The sequence below is a fragment of the Oncorhynchus masou genome, chromosome 12 (assembly GCF_036934945.1).
Source record: "Oncorhynchus masou masou isolate Uvic2021 chromosome 12, UVic_Omas_1.1, whole genome shotgun sequence".
Classification (NCBI taxonomy): Eukaryota; Metazoa; Chordata; class Actinopteri; order Salmoniformes; family Salmonidae; genus Oncorhynchus; species Oncorhynchus masou.
This window is the reverse complement of record NC_088223.1, coordinates 83,649,890-83,666,434: the sequence shown is the minus strand read 5'-3', so window position 1 is coordinate 83,666,434 and position 16,545 is coordinate 83,649,890. Positions and strand designations below refer to the sequence as shown.

General features: G+C 49.0%; 1 pseudogene; it reads left to right on the top strand.

Annotated features, from left to right (window-relative positions):
- LOC135550951 (rap guanine nucleotide exchange factor 6-like) overlaps positions 1–16,545 on the top strand; it is a 162,015-nt pseudogene that overhangs the window by 91,476 nt on the left and 53,994 nt on the right.

The following is a 16,545-nucleotide window of genomic DNA, read 5'->3' as shown; positions in this document are numbered from 1 at the left end:
GGGCTCCAACTAGGCATTGGTTTGTTAACATACTAGCTAAGTTTGGCTAGTTTGGAAGATCAAGCTTCTTCGCTACAGCAGACGTTCAATCCCCCTGCTGGACTAAGATCCCTGTTGCCTACATTTTTGTTTTGTGTGACAAAAAACAAATCAAAATCTATTAAAAGAAATGGCACCCCTTGTGTGCACTGCTGATAATACCGTGTATAGGAGGGTAAATTAAATGAGTCGATTTAGTAATGCTTTAAACTGTACACCACAGAAGTGGCTCCCACTAATTACAATTGGGTGGTTTAGGCCCTTGGCAGGATGATTAAACCTGGATGGCTCCTTCTACTATTAGTCACTGTCTCCCTGAGAAGGAGACACAGACAGCGTCAGCAGTAATGTTGGGAAAATCTGTCATACTGCCCTTCCCTAGTGAGTTTATGTGCTGGCCTCTGGCTACACTCATTTGGCGCCATTTTGTTTGATCCCTGTGAGTGGAAGAGGGCATTCTCTAAATCAAGATGGAATGGATTGACTCTGACATCAAAGGAGAACAACGGTGTGTGTATTCTTGTTTCTCAACTTGTTGGCTTTTTTAACAGTTGGCTGATATACTGAAGATGACACTATTTCTCAGTGTGTTGGTGTGTCAAAAAAAAATGAGGTTATGACATTAACTAAATTGCATTAAGTTAATGAGGCTATTTGCCCAGTGGTTGGCACATTGATTGGTTCTGGAGTTGAGTATTGCCATGCCTGTTTGGCGGTGCTGCCATCTGCAGGCCAATGATGTCCATGCCATGTCCCTATCGAATGTGATGTGATATGTTGGCATCATTACTTAGTCAGACATCGTGTACAGATGTTCTAATTTAGGAAGCATGCCAACTTCTATGTCCCAGTACAGGACCCAGTGTTTGAGATTCAGCTCTGTGTTTAGTCCACCTCCAGTGCCATTAAAGGGATACTTTGGGATTTTGACCGAAGCCCTTTATCTACTTCCCCAGTCATATGTGACCGACCGCTCAAATCGGTCTTATGTAGCAAAATATATATATTATCGGATAAAATTGTATGTAATGCACTACAGTTGAGGAACAATGGGAAAGTAATTATGCTTTGAAAGTTGATAAACGTGTTAACTCAGTTTTGAGAAAATGGCCTTTGAATGGTTTGGTTACTACTATCGGAGAGCCTGTCTTTGTCTACACCCATACATCATCGTTCACACCCTCTTAAGCTTTAGTACACCCATCTCTTTAAGGGTTGATCCGAATGTACTAACAGCACCCAAGCTAATTTGCTAGCTACTTCCAGACAGCTAAGTGAGAGAGAACAGCTCACTGAACATTACTTAGGCTGTTCCGTTATCCAGAGCGTTGGTGACTGCAACTGTGCTGTCAGATTATCCGTTTGAAAAATTCGGAGAGTATTTTATTCAGAGCTGGAGCTCCCGGCCTGGCTTATAACTAAGTTGGCTATCTAAGATGGGCCAAATTTAACTGACACTCAGGGCTCAATAGGCATTGGTTTGTTAACATACTAGCTAAGGGTGTTGAAGATCAAGCTTTTCGCCTTCAGAGCTGGACACTGGACGCTCTGGCTGACTGATTTTTGTTTTACTGACACCGGTCATATTAAAAGAAATGGTGTTGCACTGCTGATAATTCGCCTTCAGAGCTGGACACTGGAAAATCTGCATACTGGCTTGAGTGATGTTTACTGACACCGGTCATATTCAATTTTGTTTGGTGTTGAAGAGGGCATTCTCTAAATCAGATGGCTGGACGCTCTGGCTGACTGATGTTTACTGACACCGGTCATATTCAACAGTTGGTGTTGAAGATGTTTATTTCTCAGAGCTGGTTTAAAAAAATGGAGGTCTGGCTGACTGATGCATTTACTGCTATTTGCCCAGTGGTCACATTGATTGGGTGTTGAGTATTGCCATGCCTTCAGAGCTGGACACTGCACGCTCTGGCTGACTATCGATGTTTACTGACATCGGTCATATTCAGACGGGTGTACAGATGTTCTAATTTAGGAAGCATGCCAACTTCAGTCCCAGCTGGACCCAGTGTCTGGCTGACTGATGTTTACTGACACCGGTCATATTCAACGGGTGTTGAGCTTTATCTACTTCAGAGCTGGACACTGGACGCTTCTGGCAAAATATATATATTATGACTGATGTTTACTGAACATGGGGTCATATTGAAAGGGTGTTAAGCAGTTTTGAGAAAATGCCTTCAGAGCTGGACGCCTGGCTGACTGATGTTTACTGACACCGGTCATATTCAACGGGTGTTGATCCGAATGTTAACAGCACTTCAGAGCTGGACACTGGACAGCTCTGGCTGACTGATGTTTACTGACACCGGTCATATTCATTATCCGGGTGTTGAGAGTTTCGCCTTCAGAGCTGGACGCTCTGGCTGACTGATGTTTACTGACACCGGTCATATTCAACGGGTGTTGAGCGTTTCGCCTTCAGAGCTGGACACTGGACGCTCTGGCTGACTGATGTTTACTGACACCGGTCATATTCAACGGGTGTTGAGCGTTTCGCCTTCAGAGCTGGACGCTCTGGCTGACTGATGTTTACTGACACCGGTCATATTCAACGGGTGTTGAGCGTTTCGCCTTCAGAGCTGGACACTGGACGCTCTGGCTGACTGATGTTTACTGACACCGGTCATATTCAACGGGTGTTGAGCGTTTCGCCTTCAGAGCTGGACACTGGACGCTCTGGCTGACGGATGTTTACTGACACCGGTCATATTCAACGGGTGTTGAGCGTTTCGCCTTCAGAGCTGGACGCTCTGGCTGACTGATGTTTACTGACACCGGTCATATTCAACGGGTGTTGAGCGTTTCGCCTTCAGAGCTGGACACTGGACGCTCTGGCTGACTGATGTTTACTGACACGTTTCGCCTTCAGAGCGGTCATATTCAACGGGTGTTGAGCGTTTCGCCTTCAGAGCTGGACACTCTGGCTGACTGATGTTTACTGACACCGGTCATATTCAACGGGTGTTGAGCGTTTTGCCTTCAGAGCTGGCTGGACGCTCTGGCTGACTGATGTTTACTGACACCGGTCATATTCAACGGGTGTTGAGCGTTTCGCCTTCAGAGCTGGACGCTCTGGCTGACTGATGTTTACTGACACCGGTCATATTCAACGGGTGTTGAGCGTTTCGCCTTCAGAGCTGGACGCTCTGGCTGACTGATGTTTACTGACACCGGTCATATTCAACGGGTGTTGAGCGTTTCGCCTTCAGAGCTGGACACTGGACGCTCTGGCTGACTGATGTTTACTGACACCGGTCATATTCAACGGGTGTTGAGCGTTTCGCCTTCAGAGCTGGACGCTGGACGCTCTGGCTGACTGATGTTTACTGACACCGGTCATATTCAACGGGTGTTGAGCGTTTGTAAATTCATCAGTTATTCTGAGCTCTCTGGTACACAGACGAGAGCGCTCTGTAATCTGAGTAGATGGCCAGACTGCATTTATGAATGCACCCGAAATGGTTACCTGCATAGTGGAGTCTTTTGGTAAGACGTAGCTTACTAGGTAAACAATGAACCATAATCCCAACGCATGACGTTACTACCCTGTATGAATCTGCAGGTAGCTAACCTACCAGGATACCATTTGTATGTCTGTGTCCAGTATGAAGGAAGTTAGAGATAGCATTGGCTTGCAAAACAAACTACCGTTAGCGCAATGACTGGAAGTCTGTTGGCGTAGACTGTCATTATACTAAAGCTAGTTAGCAATTGCGCTAGCCCTAGTTAGCCACTTCCTTCAAACTGCACACCACAGGAGGTCGGTGGCACCTTAATTGGGGAGGACGGGCTCATGGTAACTGCTGGAGTGGAATGGTATCAAACGTATCACACACCGTTTCCTTGTTTTTGATTCCATTCCAAACATTATTATGAGCCGTCCTCCCCTCAGCAGCCTCCACTGCTGCACGCAGAGACACAAATGGTAAACACAAGTTCATCTGACACTGGGGAAGTAGATAAAGGGCCTTATTGACAAAATCCCAAAGTATCCCTTTAAATTTGGCCTGGTAGGGAGTTGGCAGCCAGGAGTAACGCTCATTTTATTGATGTTAACATAATTGCTTTGGCTGCTTGGGTCTCGAGAAGGGAAGGAAAGCTGACAGGCTAGTGGAGTAATCGACTATATATATCAATAACCTGCTCTTTCTCTCTGAGTGCAGTCTGCAGCACTCTTCCCAGCCTGTCATTTACAACGGCGTTCATCTTGTGTGTCAGTCGGTCGGTCTCTCCTCACTTACTAGCAGAACACAGAGATCCACAGCTGGACGCTCTAATCTAACCCAACTGATTTGAGTTGGGATATTGATACATAAAACATGGAAATGGAGATCAGTTGTAACCAGTGTGTGTGTTTTGGAACGGTTCCGAGACGTTACATCTGAAATGGATCAATCTCCTGTTCAACTGATCAAGGACATCCCTCCTGAAGCAGTGATTAAAGCGCCCGCCCTGCCGCCATGAGGGAGGAGGGAAAAGCCAATCCTCCGGGTCACAGATGTTTGTTTGGGAGCGTATTTGACACTGGCGGGAGGAGCATCATCTGGCCAGGTGAATAGTTAGGTTGGATGGCTCCAGTGGCTGACGTCCTCTACAGTGTTATCATCAGAAGTACTTCCTCCTTAACCCCGAGCAGCCCAGCCCACCTCCAGGCTCACTCTGTTTGGGAGGACTGCTCTACTCTGTGATAAAAGAAAAACATGATAAGACCTCTCCTTCTGGTTTATTTCACTTTGAGATGTGAGGATTGCTTCTCTCTTGTCATACATGATGCAATGATTTGCCTCCAATGAAAGATGGAATAGAAATGGCTTGGATCTATGCATGTTGAATATGCCATACGTCCAGTATCTATAAATAGGCTGACACTAACCCTCCCTTGCTATGGCGAGCTCAGCTCTGAAGCAGTTGAGGCATAATTGGAATCTCCACTATGTTTTAATGATGGAGCCCCTGCTGGGATCTTGTACCGGTGCGTTAGTGCTGCTGCGTCTACAACTGGCTGATTCTGGATCAGTGGCCTGTCTTTGTGAACCAGGGTCATTACTCGCATCACACCTAAACATCTGCTTACAGCTTTATTTCAATCTCTGCGTCCCAAATGGCTGCCGATTCCCTTTATAGTGCACTATAAAGGCCTCACAGGAAGGAGGAGAATGGCGGTTCAATCCCACAACAAGTTAATAACTGTAGCCAGTCTTCAGAAATGAAATGAGTTCAGTAAAATATATCTCCTTTTCAAAGTAAGGTTATAATAGAAGTGAATAAATTAGAAATGCTCTGTTGTGACTCCAATTTAGGTCTAGTCATAGTTTGGGCATTTAGAGAGATGACTTAAATGATCAGTCCTGGCTCGCCTTGCGTTCCCTTGTTGATGTGATAGATTCACACAGCCAAAGAAATAAGACATTCATATTGAATCACCCCACACTGCTATCATTAATTCATGATCAGAACAAGAGAACAGACAGTGGAAGGCGGGAGGGCCTTGGCGTGCCATTAAGTAAAAGTTGGTGTGCAGTGTGAGTTAGAGCCGTGAGACTGCAGCAATTAGCGAGGTCTTCCTTTTCATTGGCCCGTTTGTCCCCCCCTGCGGCCTCATTAGCCAATCCCGTCCTCCCACGGCCTCTCATATGCCATCATCAGGATGAAAGACTTTGATTGCCATGCCATGTGACATCAACACCCGACCTAGTGTCACCACTGTTTCTGATTGCCATGTTGATAACGGCGCTGCTGTTGTTGTTGTTTGATGTTGGGAGTTTTAACCAGAGTGGTTGGAGCATTGAGATCCTAAATGTTATGGGTTTTGAGGCCATGGAAATGGATATATACATTTGTTTTCTCCTCTGGAAATCCGATAGATTTGTTAAATTGATGAATCTCTGGGCTGCATCCTTGTCTGAAACCTGACCCCATCGTAAAGGAATCAATATTGACCCACTTGGCTGTGGAATAAACAGAACGAGCGACCCGTTTAGCTCGTTGAGAGGGAGAGTCTGTTCTAACCGGCCGCTGTATGACTTGAAACACTTTTCATTTTAGTTATGGCACCTTTGGTTGCTGTTGTCAATATCAACTGCTGCCGGCGACGCCCCTCATGTTGGTGCCAGTTGAGCTGTAAGTGGAAGAAGATTTGCACTTACAGCCCCAGTGTAATCGGAAATGGATTTTAGTTGAATAGGAGTGGATGTGTCCAGATGAGAATGCTTGTGGTTTTGGTTGTGATTTTCTGACTGAGCTGTGGAGAAGTGTTACATTATTCACGGTTAGGCTACTCTCTGACCGCCCTGACACCTTCCTCCTGGGGATCCAGAGTGGCGCAGTGGATGAAGGCACTGCATCTCTGTGCTAGAGGTGTTACTACATACACCCTGGTTCAAATCCAGGCTGTAGTCCATAGGGCAGTGCTTGACCCAGCGTCATCCGGGTTTGGCCCAGCATCGTCCAGGTTTGGCCAGTGCAGGCCATCATTGTAAATAAGAATGTGTTCTTAACTGACTTGCCTAGTTAAATAAAGGTTAAATTTTTTTTTAAACTCCAGCTTCGGCCTTGCTCTCTACATAGGACCGAGGTGGGGAGCCCAGCCCATCTAGGAGACAGCCATTTGTCTAACTTAATTGTCAGTGTGGGATTTTTCCAGCTCCACGTAGGTGTTATTGTGTTCAGGGTCATTCTCATGACTGCAACCAGCTCTCCTGTCTCCTAGTCCAGCCTGTGTTTTATCTTGTGTATGGTGTAGAGGTTGGAGGATGGACTCTCCCCAGTCCCCTGTGGAGGGATGAGTTAAGGGGTTGTATGTTGGTGGGACTGCCCAGCCCTCACCAGTACATAGTGTAGACTGAACTTGTTTAATATTGCATGGTGGCACGGAGATGGGTCCAGTGCCAGCGTTGGGCGGGTGGCTTGTTGTCTGGCTGGCGCTGGCAGAGGTGGCCATGGAGGTGTGATGCAGGTTCACCCACTGTCCACGCAACCAGACGAGCTCCCTCACCCGCCTCAGGCTGGTAAGACCTGGGAACACTGGACTGAGTTGGTAGAATACCTGATCGGTGTGATATAGAAGCTGAACTGGTCACATTGACTGTCTGGTTAGGTTGTTATCGGGGCATTGGTTATCGGGGCATTGGTTAGCGGGGCATTGGTTAGCGGGGCATTGGTTAGCGGGGCATTGGTTAGCGGGGCATTGGTTAGCAGGGCATTGGTTAGCAGGGCATTGGTTAGCAGTGATGGGATGGTTTTCTTGGTTGGTTATTGAAACACTGAGCTGTTGTAACATTATCCAGGTTGACTGGAAGTTTAGTCCATCTACCGTAGGTGAGGTGATCTTTATTGACTGGTGTGTAGTAGTAGCTTATGATTTAGAAAACCTGCGCCCTGAATGGGAGCGAACCTGCGCCCTGAATGGGAGCGAACCTGCGCCCTGAATGGGAGCGAACCTGCGCCCTGAATGGGAGCGAACCTGCGCCCTGAATGGGAGCGAACCTGCGCCCTGAATGGGAGCGAACCTGCGCCCTGAAAGGGAACAACGGAAGTGGTCCATTTCTCTTTCAATTGGTTTATTTTCAGTGATCCTCATCTCACAAAAAGCTTGTTTCTCTTAAATGTTGTTTACATCCCTGTTAGTGAGCATTTTGTCCTTTGCCAAGATAATCCATCCACCTGACAGGTGTGGCATATCAAAGAGCTGTTCATTACACAGGTGCACCTTGTACTGGGGGACAATAAAAGGCCACTGTGAAATGTGCAGTTTTGTCACGCAACACAATGCCTCTGAGGTTCTGAGGAAGCATACAATAAGCATGTTGACTGCAGTAATGTCCACCAGAACTATTGCCAAATTATTGAATGTTAATTCCTCTACCATAAGCCACCTCCAACCTACGTCCACCTGGCCTCACAGCTGCAGACCACTTGTATGGCATCGTGTGGGTGAGCGGTTTGCTGTTGTCAACGTTATGAACAGAGTGCCCCATGGTGGCTGTGGGGTTATGGCATGGGCAGGCATAAGCTATGGACAATGAACACAATTACATTTTTATCGATGTCAATTTGAAACACAGAGATACCGTGACGAGATCCTAAGGTCCATTGTCTTGCCATTCATCCACCGCCATCACCTCATGTTTCAGCAAGATCATTTCTCAAGGATCTGGACACAATTCCTGGAAGTTGAAAATGTACCAGTTCTTCCATGGCCTGCGTACTTACCAGACATGTCACCCGTTGAGCATGTTTGGGATGCTCTGGATCGACGTGTTCAAAAGGCATGTTCCAGTTCCCGCCAATATCTAGCAACTTCGCACAGCCATTGACGAGGAGTCGCTTCTGTCTGGCAACTCTACCATAAAGGCCTGATTGGTGGAGTGCTGCAGAGATGGTTGTCCTTCTGGAAGGTTCTCCCATCTCCACAGAGGAACTCTGGAGCTCCGTCAACTTCCCTGACGAAGGCCCTTCTACACCCGATTGGTCAGTATAGCCAGGCGGCCAGCTCTAGGAAGAGTCTTGGTGGTTCCAAATGTCTTCCATTTAAGAATGATGGAGGCCTCTGTGTTCATAGTAACCTTCAATGCTGCAGAAATGTTTTGGTACTCTTCCCCAGAATTGTGCCTCGACACAATCCTGTCTCGGAGATCTATGGACAAATCCTTCGACCTCATGGCTTGGTTTTTGCTCTGACATGCACTGTCAGCTGTGAGACCTTATATAAACAGGTGTGTGCCTTTCCAAATCATGTCACATCAATTTAATTTACCATATGTGGACTCCAATCAAGTTGTAGAAACATCTCAAGGATGACCAATGGAAGCAGGATGCACCTGAGCTCAATTTCGAGTCTCGTAGCAAAGGGTCTGAATACTGATTTACATGAGGTATTTCCTTTTGCTTTGTGATTATGGGGGATTATGTGTAGTTTGAGAAGGATTTTTATTTCTTCAATCCATTTTAGAATAAGGGTGGGGGAAAGTAAAAGGGTGTGAATACTTTCCAAATACACTTATTTATTTATTCTTGTGTGGAATTTCATGGTTGGACATAAAAGCCTGTTAAAAAAATAATCACCAGGAAATCAGCTCCAAGTGATTTTATTTGAAGAAATCTGTACCCAAGTATTCCCACACATAGTAGAGACACGACATAATCGTATACAGATATGAAATTATTCTTTTAGCAAACATATCTGTTTAGGCTTCTTGCAGTCCACAAATTATTAGTCATTATGTTCCTGCCCTCCGACCATCCGCTCATGAAACAATTCTTCCCTCTGATGAATCTAGTTGATCGCTTGTGTGTTGTGTTCTGTCTCTCTCTGTCTCTCTGTCTACAGTGTGTTCACCCGTGCGTGCGTCGTGTGTCTGTCTACAGTGTGTTCACCCGCGTGCGTGCGTTCATGTCTACAGTGTGTTCGTGCCGTGTGTCTGTCTACAGTGTGTTCACCCACGTGCGTGTTCATGTCCAGTGTGTTCACCCCGTGTGTCTGTCTACAGTGTGTTCACCCGCGTGTGTGCGTTCATGTCTACAGTGTGTTCACGTGCCGTGTGTCTGTCTACAGTGTGTCTGTCATGTCTACAGTGTGTTCACCCGCGTGCGTGTGTCTGTCTACAGTGTGTTCACCCGCGTGCGTGCGTTCATGTCTACAGTGTGTGTTCACCCACGTGCCGTGCGCGTGTGTCCTGTGATATTAACAGCCGGCCTGCTCTCTTCCTGTGTGTGCCTGAGCAGCTTCCTGGAGACCTAAACAAGATGCACCTTACAGACCACCCCCACAGCCAGGGGATCCACGTGCCGCCCAGCCAATCCGGATGCAGTATCACCAGCGACTCGGGGAGCAGTAGCCTATCAGACATCTACCAGGTAGCCGATACACTCTTTCACCATTCACAAACTGAGCTGACGTATAACCTCACCTTTCCAAAGCTTTGAAGTTCCATTGTTCTGTTTCAGTAATGCTCCTAGCCTTTTGTTCTCTCAATACTGTATGACTTTGAAGTCAGTCAATGCTCCATAGCTTTCCTGCTTGTAAAGGAGGAAGGATGGAATGTTGTGGACGTTACCATTTCAGAGGCTTTCCCCAGCGCCACATACCCAGCCCTCCCCACGCTCCATGTAGCCCTCTTTTTGCCCACCCTCATCCCATTCCTCACTCTTTCCCCCTGCCCTCTCTCCCCCTGCCCTCTCTCCCCCTGCCCTCTCTCCCCCTGCCCTCTCTCCCCCCTGCCCCCTCCACCTGCCCCCTCTCCCCCTGCCCCCTCTCCCCCTACCTCGCTCCCCCTGCCCTCTCTCCACCTCTCTCCCCCTGCCCTCTCTCCACCTCTCCCCCTCTCACCTCTCCCCCTGCCCTCTCTCCACCCTCTCCCCCTGCCCTCTCTCCACCTCTCCCCCTGCCCTCTCTCCACCTCTCTCCCCCTGCCCTCTCTCCACCTGCCCTCTCTCTCCACCTGCCCTCTCTCCACCTGCCCTCTCTCCCCTGCCCTCTCTCCCCTGCCCTCTCTCCCCTCTCTCTCCCCCAGCCCCCTCCCTACCTCCCCCTCTCACCCCCTGCCCTCTCTCCACTCCCCCTGCCCCCTCCCCCTCCCCCCCTCTCTCCCCCTGCCCCCTCTCCACCTCTCTCCCCCTGCCCCCTCTCTCTCCCCCTGCCCCCTCTCCTGCCCCTCTCCCCCTGCCCTCTCTCCACCTCTCTCCCCCTGCCCTCTCTCCACCTCTCTCCCCCTGCCCCCCTCCACCTCTCCCCCTGCCCCCTCTCTCCACCTCTCTCCCCCTGCCCCCTGCCCTCTCTCTGCCCCCCTCTCCCCCTGCCCCCTCCCTACCTCTCTCCCCCTGCCCCCTCTCTACCTCTCTCCCCCTCCCCTCTCCCCCCCCTCTCCACCTCCCCCTACCCTCTCTCCACCTCTCTCCCCCTCTCCCCCTGCCCTCTCCCCTTCCCCCCCCTCTCCCCCTGCCCCTCTCCCCCTCTCCCCTCTCTCCCCCTCCCCCCCTCTCCACCTCTCCCCCTGCCCTCTCTCCCCTTGCCCTGCCCTCTCCACCTCTCTCCCCCTGCCCCTCTCCACCTCTCTCCCCCTGCCCTCTCTCCACCTCTCTCCCCCTGCCCCCTCTCCACCTCTCTCCCCCTGCCCTCTCTCCCCCTGCCCTCTCTCCACCTCTCTCCCCCTGCCCTCTCTCCACCTCTCTCCCCCTGCCCCCTCTCCACCTCTCTCCCCCTGCCCTCTCTCCACCTCCCTCCCCCTGCTTTTCCAGTTCAATGGAACGTGTCCTCTCCTCCCATCCATCCATCCAGGGTTTAGTTGGGTGTTAGTTGGGTTTCCTGTGGTTCTAAGGGCCCCTCTCTCCTGTAGCGTTGTGTGCTAAAGGGCAGGGTACACAGGACACAGACAGACCTGCTCCCAAGCCCTCAGACCCCTCCCTCCCCTCACTATTATATCAAATGTTCTAACCTCAGCTCCTGCACCTACCTCATCATTTGCATATACCTCTATATATCGCTAACCCCACCCCATCGCTAACCCCATCGCTAACCCCACTCCATCGCTAACCCCACCCCTACTCTTATTTTCTCTAACTCCAGGCCACCTTTAACCCACCATTACACATACCTTCTCTCTCACCTTTAACCCACCATTACACATACCCTCTCTCTCACCTTTAACCCACCATTATACCTCTCACCTTTAACCCACCATTACACATCTCTCTCACCTTTAACCCACCATTACACATACCCTCTCTCTCACCTTTAATCCACCATTACACATACCCTCTCTCTCACCTTTAACCCACCATTACACATACCTCCTCACCAACCAGATTGTCCTCCCCATGGAGTCACCTGTCATTGATTTAGAGGAGCTCAGTCAGCTGTGTCCATAAATGTACATTGACTTGAGTCCAGCAGCTTCTATTGCTGGCAGTTGGTGAGTTTGTTTACAGCTTGTGTTTTTTTAAATGCTTGACCTCTCGTCCAGCCCTGAGCGGTGAGCTGCCATTCCACTCAGTCACTTTGGGCTGCAGTGTCTCTCTTCTCTTCCTTTCTCGATCTCTTCTCTCTCCCTGTCTCTGCGTGATTTGACGGGGTGTCTCTGGCTCAGTCCCCTGTGCAGCCAGCAGGAACTGATGTCCCTGTCAGTTTAGATTTGACCTGATTTGAGACCTGTATGGGCACAAAACGTCTCCCTCTTTCTGTGTCACTCTCGGTCCCAATCTCTCTCTCTCAGTCCCAAACCCACATGGAGATATCAGCAGTAATGGTTTCTGTCTGTTGCTCGTTGGCTCTCTGTGTCTCTGTTGTTCGTTGACTCTCTGTGTTGCTCGTTGGCTCTCTGTGTCTCTGTTGCTCATTGGCTCTCTGTGTCTGGCTCTCCGCTGTGTTGGCTTTCTGCGTCTCTGTCGCTCGTTGGCTCTCTGTGTCGCTCGTTGGCTCTCTGCGTCTCTGTGTCGCTCGTTGGCTCTCTGCGTCTCTGTGTCGCTGTCGTTGGCTCTCTGCGTCTCTGTGTCGCTCGTTGGCTCTCTGCGTCTCTCTGTGGCTCTGCGTCTGGCTCTGGCTCTCGTCTCTGTCGCTCGTTGGCTCTCTGCGCTCTCTCTCTGTCGCTCGTTGCTGTTGGCTCTCTGTCGCGTCTCTGTCGCTCGTTGGCTCTCTGCGTCTCTCTGTCGCTCGTTGGCTCTCAGCGTCTCTGTCGCCGTTGGCTCTCTGCGCTCTCTGTCGCTCGTTGGCTCTCTCTCTGCGCTCTCTCGTCTCTGTCGCTCGTTGGCTCTCTGCGCTCTCTCTGTCGCTCGTTGGCTCTCTGCGTCTCTGTCGCTCTGTCGCTCGCGTTGGCTCTCTGCGTCTCTGTCGCTCGTTGGCTCTCTGTCGTCTCTCTGTGGCTCGTTGGCTCTCTGCGTCTCTGTCGCTCGTTGGCTCTCTGCGTCTCTCTGTCGCCGTTGGATCTCAGCGTCTCTGTGGCTCGTTGGCGTCTCTCGCGCTCTCTCTCTGTCGCTCGTTGGCTCTCTGCGTCTCTTTGTCGCTCGTTGGCTCTCTGCGTCTCTCTGTCGCCGTTGGCTCTCTGCGTCTCTGTCGCTCGTTGGCTCTCTGCGTCTCTGTCGCTCGTTGGCTCTCTGCGTCTGTCGCTCGTTGGATCTCAGCGTCTCTGTCGCTCGTTGGCTCTCTGCGTCTCTCTGTCGCTCGTTGGCTCTCTGCGTCTCTGTCGCTCGTTGGCTCTCTGCGTCTCTGTCGCTCGTTGGCTCTCTGCGTCTCTGTCTGGCTCTCTGCGTCTCTGTCGCTCGTTGGCTCTCTGCGTCTCTGTCGCCGTTGGCTCTCTGCGTCTCTGTCGCTCGTTGGCTCTCTGCGTCTCTGTCTGGCTCTCTGCGCTCTGTCGCCGTTGGCTCTCTGCGTCTCTGTCGCCGTTGGCTCTCAGCGTCTCTGTCGCTCGTTGGCTCTCTGCGTCTCTCTGTCGCTCGTTGGCTCTCTGCGTCTCTCTGTCGCTCGTTGGCTCTCTGCGTCTCTGTCGCTCGTTGGCTCTCTGCGTCTCTGTCGCTCGTTGGCTCTCTGCGTCTCTGTCGCTCGTTGGCTCTCTGCGTCTCTGTCGCTCGTTGGCTCTCTGCGTCTCTGTCGCTCGTTGGCTCTCTGCGTCTCTGTCGCTCGTTGGCTCTCTGCGTCTCTGTCGCTCGTTGGCTCTCTGCGTCTCTCTGTCGCTCGTTGGCTCTCTCTGCGTCTCTCTGTCGCTTGCTCTGTCTTTGTGTGATTTGATGGGATGTCTTTGGCTCGCTCACGCATGAGCGCTCTCACTCACTCACTCACTCACTCACTCACACACACACGCTGAAAGAACAGAGCTGCCCTCTGTCTAACACCTAGATAAAAGAACAAGGGATCCAGAGATGCGGAGAGAAAGACACGGATCCTCTCTGTTTTACACCATCTCTGTTCAGGCAGACTTTCTCTGTTTCACACCGTCTCTGTTTCACACTGTACAGGCAGACTTTCTCTGTTTCACACCGTCTCTGTACAGGCAGACGTTCTCTGTGTTTCACACCGTCTCTGTACAGGCAGACTTTCTCTGTGTTTCACACCGTCTCTGTACAGGCAGACTTTCTCAGGTAACATTCCCTTATCTTGGAAACATCCCATTTGATCCTGTCCACTTCCATTCCTGAAGGCACTGTAGAGCAGAGCAGGCAGGTTCAGTCTGTATCTGTGTACTAGAGGAGCGAATAGACAGCTGGCCTTGAATATTTCTACAGTGACTGGGGAGCTGGTCACTTAACCTCAGGGTAGTGGGTTCAAATCCCAGTTGATCTGAGCACTCCGTAACCCTCGGCACCAGTTCATTCCAACTATCTGTCCAAACAGCATGGAAAATACGAGCACTGTGAATAATTAGTGGTGTTTGCATAATTCTTAGGGATTGTTTTTTTTTTTTTGTTTTGTTTTTTGTTTAAAGAATAACCCATATCTGTCACCTCTGCAGGCTACAGAGAGCGACATGGGTGACGTGGACCTATCCGGGCTCCCGGAGGCAGCGGTGGACTCTGAGGAGGAGGATGAAGACCTGGAGAGGACGTCAGACACCCTGATTGGTAGAGACCTGGTCAGGGAGTGTCTGGAGAAAGACCCGGTGGACCGCAACGATGATGACATTGGTAAGCTTCTTGTGCGCTCCTCCTTTTCCCTGAATACCCCTTTACCCTCTTTTAATTCAATACAAGGGGCTTTATTGGCCTGGGAAACATATGTTTATATTGCCAAAGCAAGTGAAATGGATAAACAAAAGTGAAACAAAAACAATAAAAAATGAATAGTAAAACGTTCCAAAGAATAAAGACATTTCAAATGGCACATTATGTATATATACAGTGTTGTAGCGATGTGCAAATTGTTTCTCACTGGTTGCCCTGTACATCAACTTAAAGATTATTTGTCACGTGCACCGAATACAACAGTGAAATGCTTACTTACAGGCTCTATCCAATAGTGCGGAGGGAAAAACGTGTGTGTGTGTGTAGGTAAGTAAAGAAATAAAACAACAGTAAAAAGACATTTGAAAAAAGAATAGCAAGGCTGTATACAGACACCTGTTAGTCAGGCTGATTGAGGTAGTATGTACATGTAGATATGGTTAAAGTGACTATGCGTATATGATGAACAGAGAGTAGCAGGGCTAAAACAGACACCAGTTAGTCAGGCTGATTGAGGTAGTATGTACATGTAGATATGGTTAAAGTGACTATGCATATATGATGAACAGAGAGTAGCAGGGCTAAAACAGACACCAGTTAGTCAGGCTGATTGAGGTAGTATGTACATGTAGATATGGTTAAAGTGACTATGCATATATGATGCTAAAACAGAGTTAGTAGCTTATTGAGGGGTACTAGATAAAAAGACACCAGATTAGTCAGGTACTAGATATGTTAAAGTGACTAGTATGATGAACATAGCAGGGTAAAACAGACACCAGTTATGGTTATTGAGGTAGTATGTACATGTAGATATTGTTAAAGTGACTATGCGTATATGATGAACAGAGAGTAGCAGGGCTAAAACAGACACCAGTTAGTCAGGCTTATTGAGGTAGTATGTACATGTAGGTATGGTTAAAGTGACTATGCGTATATGATGAACAGAGAGTAGCAGGGCTAAAACAGACACCAGTTAGTCAGGCTGATTGAGGTAGTATGTACATGTAGATATGGTTAAAGTGACTATGCATATATGATGAACAGAGAGTAGCAGGGCTAAAACAGACACCTGTTAGTCAGGCTTATTGAGGTAGTATGTACATGTAGATATGGTTAAAGTGACTATGCGTATATGATGAACAGAGAGTAGCAGTAGTGTAAAAATAGGGGTTGGTGGGACACAATCCAGCATTGCGACAGTAATGTTTTTAATAGATTAATGTTGCATAGGATTACTTTTTTATTTCATTTAATCTGAGCGGTAGATCTTATCTTGTATTTTGACTCTGTGATCTTGACTCCGCTGGACTGGAGGCTGCATGGTAACAGGGCGTAATGCCCCCTCAGAGTGAGAGAGTAGGACGCAGGTGCTACAGTACACACTCAACAGTTACACCACTGATCACACCACTCACTGTTGTCTCGGTCTCCTTTTTCCTCATGATTTCTTCCTCTGCTATTTTATGCTGCCTCAATCTGTTACACCGCACTAGAGGTCGACCGATTTATCGGAACGGCCGATTAATTAGGGCCAATTTAAAGTTTTCATAACAAACGGAAATCGTATTTTTTGACACAGATTTGGCCGATGTTTTATATTTTATTTTTTACACCTTTATTTAACTAGGCAAGTTCTTATTTTCAATGACGGCCTAGAAACGGTGGGTAACTGCCTTGTTCAGGGGCAGATCGACAGATTTTTACCTTGTCAACTCGGGATTCAATCTTGCAACCTTACGGTTAACTAGTCCAACGCTCTAACCACCTGCCTCACGAGGAGCCTGCCTGTTACGCGAATGCAGTAAGAAGCCAAGGTAAGTTGCTAGCTAGCATTAA